Genomic DNA, 11,097 nt, shown 5'->3' with positions numbered 1-11,097 from the left:
CTTCTCTAAACAAAATGAGCAAGCCATCTTCGCATGGCTATAATGTATACAAGTCGAAATATCATTCTACCTATAGTCTATCCTATACATGCCTTAAACCATGATGATATACAATCTTCTCAACTCACATAATGACTCGATAGTGTGATGATATCTCCGGCCCTTCCAACTCGAGCTAAAGTATAAACCTATAAGAAATGGAAAAGAGAACACGGAGTAAGCTTCAATGCTTAGTAAGTTTTAAGCAATGCAAACAATTAATTTACTTATAGATCGATTATTCAAATTTTCAAGAAATCATTCCTAGATAATTTCCATTTGGCCAATTATCCATGAACATAATGCATATGTAGCAAATTCACCTCACTTGAATCTGAACTGAATTAAAACCAAATATTGAAATCAAAAATAAGATCATAAGAACTCGAAAAGCATCTCATTAACAAGTTTTAACCATGTTTGCAATAAAATCACAAATTCACTACAAGCTGTCTTCCTGAGCAGCAGTCACTAAATTATTTATAACTGGATCTAAGAAACTCCAAATCAAGTGCCGTTAATTTTCCCTGAAAATAGACTCATATATCTTCTATCCATCAAATTTTCAAAATTTTTGGTTTGACCAATCAATACCAGATTTTTCTTGAAGTTTTCCCCTGTTTCACTGTTTGACTATTCTGACCACTCTTCACTACGAATCAAATTTCTCATTATACAGAATTCAAAATATGTTATCGTTTATTTCATTTGAAACTAGACTCATTAAGGAGTCTAAGAATATAAATTTTATCTTATAACTATTTTTGTACCATTTATAATGATTTTCTGAAAACAGAACAGGGGACCTTGAAGTCATTTTGACTCTGTTCCATGCCACTTCAAATATCTCATTATTGGCAATTGTTTTGCTTACACGGTTTCTTTTATAAGAAACTAGACTCATTAAGATTTCATGAAATAATTTATTCAGCCTCTAACTCAACTCCCACAATTTATGGTGATTTTCCGAAATCACGTTATTGCTGCTGTCCCAAGCAGATTTATTACACATTCTTTGCATTCATATTATTTAACATGTATATCACCAAATCAATCTCATGTAACCTTTCACCATAACCGAATACACACATACACATATGAGATTTTCACATATACTTCTCATTTCGCTTTCATGATTCAATTCCGATCAATCTAACATATAAAAGTATATAATACATACCTGACCAACTTAATGCATTGAACATATTCAATGGTAGTTTACTACGAACATTCGAAATCATAATCTTACTCGAATCATCGGCATTAAGTCTGCTAGGTTTAAAACCCAAATCCAATCACCACCACAAAGCATGCGGGACTTTAAGCCCGGATATAATACCAGCACAAAGCCTGCGGGACTTTAGCCCGGATATAACACCAGCACGAATGCCTTCGGGGCTTAGCCCGGATATAACACCAGCACGAATGCCTTCGGGGCTTAGCCCGGATATAACACCAGCACGAATGCCTTCAGGACTTAGCCCGGATATAACACCAGCACGAATGCCTTCCGGACTTAGCCCGGATATAACACCAACACGAATGCCTTCCGGACTTAGCCCGGATATAACACCATTATAAAGTCGTCTCATAAACAATTCATATAATATAGCATGTATACCTGTTCACTTTGCTCTATTTAATCATTCAATATTTTGCACACTAAGTGTCATTCTCAATATCTCGCACATTAAGTGTCATTCTCAATATTTCGTACACTAAGTACCATATTTGATTGCCCCACACACTAAGTGCCACATTTTGTCGATATGTCGTCAGCCATTAAAATATTCACGTATATACAATTTATATGACATCAAAGCATTAGAAACATAAATTTAACAATGCTTATTGCATACGAACTTACCTGGCTAAATTGTAGAGATACCAAAGTTCAGGGGTATTTTGGTAATTTTCTCATTTTCCTCGATTTTCCACCCGATCTTGATCATGCATTAGCCGAAAGTTGGAAGCTTCTTCCATGGCTTCTCAAGCTTCATATTCAGCTGGTAAAAAGAGAATGAAAAAGATGACACCTTGATTCTTTTCTTTTATTCATTTTATTATTATTTTTAACCAATTTACAATATTAACCTTTATACACTTTATTTATTACACCAAATGCCAAGCCATCATATCCCACTATCTCTTTAATGGGCTAATTACCAAACAAGGACTTTCACTTTTAAGTTCTATATCTATTTAATACCTTTAGCTTATAGAACAGAACTTTTGCACTTTACGCAATTTAGTCCTTTTTGCTTAATTAACTATCGAAACGATAAAATTTTTCAACGAAACTTTAATACCATCTTATTGCCACTACGTAAATATTTATAAAAATATTTACGACTCGGTTTATAGAAACAAGGTCCCAATACCTCATTTTGTAAACCCACTTGACCTTAGGGTCATACCACTTGAACTTAATAAATCGCTTATAAAACAAAAATCACAATATCAAAAATATTTTTTTTAAATCACAATTAGCTCGTAAATATTAAATATAATATTTACAAACCTACTCGTCGATTTGGTGGCCCCGAAACTACTGTTCCGATTAACCCTAAAAACGGGTTGTTACAACTCTCCCGCTTAGGGATTTTCGTCCCCGAAAATCTTACCAGAGAATAAATTAGTGATTTTCTTTCACCAACCACAACAATTTCTCACCGAGCCTCAGATTTCTCAACTTTTCAATCTCATGAGCTAAGATTATGATCTGCTCTTTGCTATATATCATAACAAGCTGAGTTTCTACTTCTGTAAGAGATACCCTAGATAAAGGATCTTATTTGTATCATCACATTATATATATAAGAAACACATTACGGGTCTTCTCAAGTTTTGATAATAATCTCATTCAATCTGATGAATTGCGAACTCAACTTCTCTTTATAGCTAAATCTAGAATTTCTATTCCCACTATAATACCTTTACAAATACTCAATTTTCTAATTGAAAATTCAAAGCTTTTACGCATCAAGCCCATATATATTTTTTGCAAATCTGAAACTGTTTCTTGACGGTCATGAATTACTTTCATTTCCCCTCAGTCTTTCCAAGCACATCGACCCCGAAATTCTTTTTATAAAAATTCAATTCAATACAACGAAGTTCAGTGATTGCAACCATACCACCCTCATACAATGCTATCTTAACATTCATCTCATAACTATTATTATTATACGCAAACTTAACCAACAATAAATGTCTTTCTCGGTTGCTTTCAAGTTCTAGAACACAGTGTTACAAAGTAATTCCATACCCAAAGCTCACAGTAGTTTATTTTAGTAACACGATATAATCCTCGTGTCTCCATTTGAACAATGAAAACTGGCACTCTTTTTAGTACTCCCTGTACGGACAGATAATTACCACTGTGCTAGATGTCACAATTGTTGTAAAATCTCTGGATTTCTCAATACACGAACTCTATCTCGACACAATGAACAATTGTCGGTTCCAATTTGAAATTCTAAATCAGAAATCAATTTACGTTGTACCCTTTTTAACTTGTAATTCATTGACACACCTCTTAGCCTCACAAATTTGCTAATTAAACATCAATTTAGTTTCTAGCTCAGCCAATAACTACTCATCATTTGATAAGATTAATCACATGATTATCTACCGTAAAACACATAAAGATTCTCGCTCAGAACCCCAAAGACTATAATCATTTGCCCAGTTTGATAATCAATTACAGACTCATAATCTTTCAACAGTTCAAACCATCTTTAATTCTTGTGTCGAATAACTCTTTACTTGAGAACTGACGCTTCAATTAACAATTTCTTCAACTGTTTACCACTTTATTGATAAATATCACATCATTCAGACTTTCCAGTCGTGATCTATAAAAACATTTCTCAATAAAATCATTTTGATGGATATAATTCTGTATCATATCTTCTAGAATATGAATCCTGCATTCAGAATATTCATCTATTTATCCGTGAACATTCAAACTTTATTTTCACCCTATGGATAGATTCGATACAAGTAACTCAATTAATCCTTCAAGCAATTAATCTAATCAAACTAAACAATTGAATTGATCTCAACTGTCAAGTAATAACTTTTCCATTATTAATCAACGAAGCTTTGAACCATACTGAAGCCACAACCATCAGATAAATTAAAATCATAGTGCCATAATAAGGCTGACATCTCAATCGTATAGATATATAATGTCCTAATTATCAATAATGCATTTTGAACCTAAGAGAAATTGAAATATAATTACAATCATTCAATAGATATTTTTCACAGATAACCATATAGAATCATAAGAAAGCAGAGATACTGTAATTCTCAAATATATCACTATACTGATCTTTTTAAGAAAGCACCCATATCAGATGACAGATATCTCAATGATGTCTCAGAGGAAATCCAGAAGTAAAGCGTCACTCATATGCACCGGAATCAACAGTAACAGAAACAATATAATCTTCATGTATACTAAGCAGATCAACAACCAGCAGGAGCAGAATACTAGCATCACACAGATTTAATCATCGATCTTTTCTTTCAATAAAATGAAATAGAATACCAGAGAAAGATATAATAATGTTGATTGTAACCCGAACAGCCCAACAATGTTTTCATATATCAATATATATAGATAACGTTCTCATATGATAAGAATTTCATCTGAAAATATACAGCTTCACATACCTCTGAGGATAATTGAACACATAGAGTACCCAGAAGAGTTCTCATAAACCATTCGACTATAATCGTTGTGCTCAAATATCTTTATAATTCAAATATGATTCTACTGTCTATCTCTGACATCACTAATTTGTCATTATCCCAACACTAGCAGAGGCCAATTCGGAAGAACTTCCAGTTAATATATTCTTTAGATATCATACCTGAATATTTGGTTTCATCTAATTCAACTTTTCTTTTAACAGTGACTTTGCATATTACAAATAGCCTTCAACACGATCCAATATCTTTTCTTTTACTATCTTCACTTGCGGACTCATTCTCTTATCTGATCACAGTACTAATCCTTCAATTACGAGACTTTGTCATTCCACACTTGTAAGCTTATTTAAGCCATATAGTACGGATCTCATTACAATGCTTTACCAATGAGGGGGTGCGGGTTGTAAAGCCAACAATTTTAACTCTTACGTAAGCATGCACATCACACATACTATTATGAACGAACAGTTCATTACTAATTCTGCATTCTCAAACATCTAGCAATCATTTACTTATGATCACTTGGTATTTAATACATAGCTCATACGCTAAATCAAATCATAAATTCCAAATCAAAATATTCACACAACAATTATATACCCAACATCACAACTCATATACTCATATAATTATAACATTTATCAATAGCAGAATATCATGCATTCTAATCCATACCTTTTATGAGTTTCAACTCATCACCAACACATTTTCAATCAAACGTTTGAGTATAACATTCTGTACTATCAGAATTAACTCGGTTGGAAAGCATATCTGTCTTACAAAACAATTTCGTTAGAGCTGGGAGATGTCACATTATCACGAGTAGTAATATGGCATGTATAGCTAGACTCACATACGCTAGGTTAGTCCGAGAATTGACTAAACCATAGCTGTGATACCACTAAATGTAACACTCCTAACTCGTATCCGTCGCCGGAATAAGGTTATGAGGTATTACTTGACTGAACAAAACTTCTATAAGGTCAAAGATACTTACCAGGCATAAATTATCAACAATGCAAACATGTCTCAATGATTTTCCATAGGAGCTTTTATAAATTTCCAAAATGACTCACTATCAAAACATAACCGAATATCTAATAACAATTTAAATACTATCAAGTTATAACTAAAACATTTCACCACATTAGTTCAATTATAAGGCTTCTCTAAACAAAATGAGCAAGCCATCTTCGCATGGCTATAATGTATACAAGTCGAAATATCATTCTACCTATAGTCTATCCTATACATGCCTTAAACCATGATGATATACAATCTTCTCAACTCACATAATGACTCGATAGTGTGATGATATCTCCGGCCCTTCCAACTCGAGCTAAAGTATAAACCTATAAGAAATGGAAAAGAGAACACGGAGTACGCTTCAATGTTTAGTAAGTTTTAAGCAATGCAAACAATTAATTTACTTATAGATCGATTATTCAAATTTTCAAGAAATCATTCCTAGATAATTTCCATTTTGGCCAAGTATCCATGAACATAATGCATATGTAGCAAATTCACCTCACTTGAATCTGAACTGAATTAAAACCAAATATTAAAATCAAAAATAAGATCATAAGAACTCGAAAAGCATCTCATTAACAAGTTTTAACCATGTTTGCAATAAAATCACAAATTCACTATAAGCTGTCTTCCTGAGCAGCAGTCACTAAATTATTTATAACTGGATCTAAGAAACTCAAAATCAAGTGCCGTTAATTTTCCCTGAAAATAGACTCATATATCTTCTATCCATCAAATTTTCAAAATTTTTGGTTTGACCAATCAATACCAGATTTTTCTTGAAGTTTTCCCCTGTTTCACTGTTTGACTATTCTGACCACTCTTCACTACGAATCAAATTTCTCATTATACAGAATTCAAAATATGTTATCGTTTATTTCATTTGAAACTAGACTCATTAAGGAGTCTAAGAATATAAATTTTATCTTATAACTATTTTTGTACCATTTATAATGATTTTCTGAAAACAGAACAGGGGACCTTGAAGTCATTTTGACTCTGTTCCATGCCACTTCAAATATCTCATTATTGGCAATTGTTTTGCTTACACGGTTTCTTTTATAAGAAACTAGACTCATTAAGATTTCATGAAATAATTTATTCAGCCTCTAACTCAACTCCCACAATTTATGGTGATTTTCCGAAATCACGTTACTGCTGCTGTCCCAAGCAGATTTATTACACATTCTTTGCATTCATATTATTTAACATGTATATCACCAAATCAATCTCATGTAACCTTTCACCATAACCGAATACACACATACACATATGAGATTTTCACATATACTTCTCATTTCGCTTTCATGATTCAATTCCGATCAATCTAACATATAAAAGTATATAATACATACCTGACCAACTTAATGCATTGAACATATTCAATGGTAGTTTACTACGAACATTCGAAATCATAATCTTACTCGAATCATCGGCATTAAGTCTGCTAGGTTTAAAACCCAAATCCAATCACCACCACAAAGCATGCGGGACTTTAAGCCCGGATATAATACCAGCACAAAGCCTGCGGGACTTTAGCCCGGATATAACACCAGCACGAATGCCTTCGGGGCTTAGCCCGGATATAACACCAGCACGAATGCCTTCGGGGCTTAGCCCGGATATAACACCAGCACGAATGCCTTCAGGACTTAGCCCGGATATAACACCAGCACGAATGCCTTCCGGACTTAGCCCGGATATAACACCAACACGAATGCCTTCCGGACTTAGCCCGGATATAACACCATTATAAAGTCGTCTCATAAACAATTCATATAATATAGCATGTATACCTGTTCACTTTGCTCTATTTAATCATTCAATATTTTGCACACTAAGTGTCATTCTCAATATCTCGCACATTAAGTGTCATTCTCAATATTTCGTACACTAAGTACCATATTTGATTGCCCCACACACTAAGTGTCACATTTTGTCGATATGTCGTCAGCCATTAAAATATTCACGTATATACAATTTATATGACATCAAAGCATTAGAAACATAAATTTAACAATGCTTATTGCATACGAACTTACCTGGCTAAATTGTAGAGATACCAAAGTTCAGGGGTATTTTGGTAATTTTCTCATTTTCCTCGATTTTCCACCCGATCTTGATCATGCATTAGCCGAAAGTTGGAAGCTTCTTCCATGGCTTCTCAAGCTTCATATTCAGCTGGTAAAAAGAGAATGAAAAAGATGACACCTTGATTCTTTTCTTTTATTCATTTTATTATTATTTTTAACCAATTTACAATATTAACCTTTATACACTTTATTTATTACACCAAATGCCAAGCCATCATATCCCACTATCTCTTTAATGGGCTAATTACCAAACAAGGACTTTCACTTTTAAGTTCTATATCTATTTAATACCTTTAGCTTATAGAACAGAACTTTTGCACTTTACGTAATTTAGTCCTTTTTGCTTAATTAACTATCGAAACGATAAAATTTTTCAACGAAACTTTAATACCATCTTATTGCCACTACGTAAATATTTATAAAAATATTTATGACTCGGTTTATAGAAACAAGGTCCCGATATCTCATTTTGTAAACCCACTTGACCTTAGGGTCATACCACTTGAACTTAATAAATCGCTTATAAAACAAAAATCACAATATCAAAAATATTTTTTTTAAATCATAATTAGCTCGTAAATATTAAATATAATATTTACAAACCTACTCGTCGGATTTGGTGGCCCCGAAACCACTGTTCCGATTAACCCTAAAAACGGGCTGTTACAGTGTCTCTACCCATAAGGTCAAAACTTAGGTTAATTTCCAAGCCTTTTTGTCATTTTCACATGCACACACATACTTTTGACCTTTTTATCTTATTAATCACTTAAACCATTATATTATGGTTATTAACTTATACATCGACATCCATGTTCAGGGCACTAATAACTTATTACCATATCACACAATCATTCTATGACCATGACCGCCTCGAACGGTCCTAAGGCCTTCATCGTGTACATATGTCATATACTCCTCATACATAGTGAATGAGCACAATCACAAGACATTAACACATATCATGGATAAATAGGCTTACAAGCTAAAATCATTATAAGCCACATCTCATGGCTATAAACAACAAATCAATATAAGCCAATACCTTTGGCTAATCACAACAATATTCATCATAAAAAAATTACGTCCCTATACATGCCACTCACTTGAAAACATTTAACTTACGCATGTCAATGCCCCAAGGGTAATGGCTCGATAGTGTGATGCTGCCTCCGACGATCTCCAACCCCGTGTTAACCTGAAAAAACTAAAAGAAATGGAAAGGAGTTAGGAAGTTTTACGCTTATTAAGCTCACATGAAAATAATAAGCTATATGATAAACATGTTATTTTCAAATTCTTTCTATTTATTCAAATTCCAGCTAAGTTGTTTTCTTGAGTCACAATCATTAAATTATTTATATCTAGAGTTAAGAGACTCCAAATCAAGATCCATTAATTTTCCCAAAAACTAGACTCATATCTCTTATTACCATAAAATTTTCAAAATTTTTGGCCTAGCCAATAAATACAGTTTATTATTCAAAGTCTCCCCTATTTTGCTATTTGACAGCTTCGACCTTTCTTCACTAAAATTTATTTATCTCATAATACGAGACTCGGATAATGTTCCCATATCTTTCTCCTAAAATTGGACTCATTAAGGATTTCATTCATATGATTCATAACTCATAATTATTTTTTTGAAATTTCTAGTGATTTTCCCAAGTCAAAATAGGGGATTTCAAACTCATTTTGACTCTGTCTCACAAGAATTCAAATATCTCTTAATAAAAAATTCTTTTGCTTACACCATTTCCTTTATGTGAAACTAGACTGATTAATATTTAATTTCATATTTTATTCAGCCTCTAACTCAATTTCCACTATTTTTAGTGGATTTTCAAAGTCGGATAACTGTTATTTTCCTATTCTGTCTTAGTGGAACATAATGATAACCATCACAAGTTTGTCATAGAAATTATTCTCATAAATATCACTCATTCATTTGCACTCTTATCACAAGACCACTTCATTTCACATGTCAAACACATACTCATGAGTTGCGAGTACGTACCTGTGCTATCTCTTAGCACAACTACTCATCCAAACAGGACAATCATATGCATCATACTAAAATCAACTAAGCATAGATGAGTTTATCATGCTGTTTTTATTTATATCACTATGTATGTCATTAGCGCTGAATTATTGAATTTCTGATAGACCTTTCCTTTTCCAGTTGTACACTCGAGGTGTACGTTTCTTTCTGAGTGGTACACACAAAATATATCTTTCATTTTCAAATGGTATACACAAAGTATACCTAACCTTTCCAAGTGTACACACAAAGTGTACATATCCTTTTCAAATGGTATACACAAAGTATACCTTTCATTTTCTAGTGATATACACAAAGTATACCTTTCCTTTTCACATTCGATAGCCGAAGCTATCCTTTTTCACATTCAATAGCCGAAGCTATCCCTTTTCACATTCGATAGCCGAAGCTATCCCTTTTCACATTCGATAGCTAAAGCTATCCCTTTTCACATTTGATAGCCAAAGCTATCCCTTTTCACATTGTACACACAAGGTGTACATTTCCTTTTCATAATGAGATCAAAAGATTGCCCTTTCGGGACAACCTTTCTGCAACACATGCAGGACCTTATTTACACGGTAACCAATCATTTCATTTAAAATATCATATTCCACCAAATTTCTATTTACATCAAATTCAATACAATTATAACAAGTTATATTTCATGTATAGCAATAATAACATGAATTAGGCTTATTAAATCACGCGAACTTACCTCGGATCCAGAAACGACAATTTACCATTTTAGTACATGACCTTGTATTTTCCCGATTTAAGCCCGAATCTCAATTTCCTTGATCTATAATATCACATTTAACCTTATAATTAGTCACGTTATTCATATGGGTCTAAAAATCATACTTTTACAAATTTGCATTTTGACCCCTAAACTTTCACATATTTGCACTTTTCCCCAATGCTCGTAAAATTATTTTTATTCAATTTTATTACATTTTATTTCTAGATGAATCATTTTCATAACTATGGAAGCCTCCAATTCTCACTAAATCACCCTTTTATGACCAATTTTACAACTTTTACAAAACGATCCTTTCAGACGTTTTCATCGAAAATCGCTTAGTAAAAGTTGTTTATTACACACTGAGCCTTCATATTCTACCATTAAACATCAAAATATATGTGTATCATTCATGGGTAAATTTTTAAACA

The sequence above is a fragment of the Gossypium hirsutum genome, chromosome A01 (genome assembly GCF_007990345.1).
Source record: "Gossypium hirsutum isolate 1008001.06 chromosome A01, Gossypium_hirsutum_v2.1, whole genome shotgun sequence".
NCBI classification, from domain to species: domain Eukaryota; kingdom Viridiplantae; phylum Streptophyta; class Magnoliopsida; order Malvales; family Malvaceae; genus Gossypium; species Gossypium hirsutum.
Note: the sequence above shows the minus strand (reverse complement) of the source record.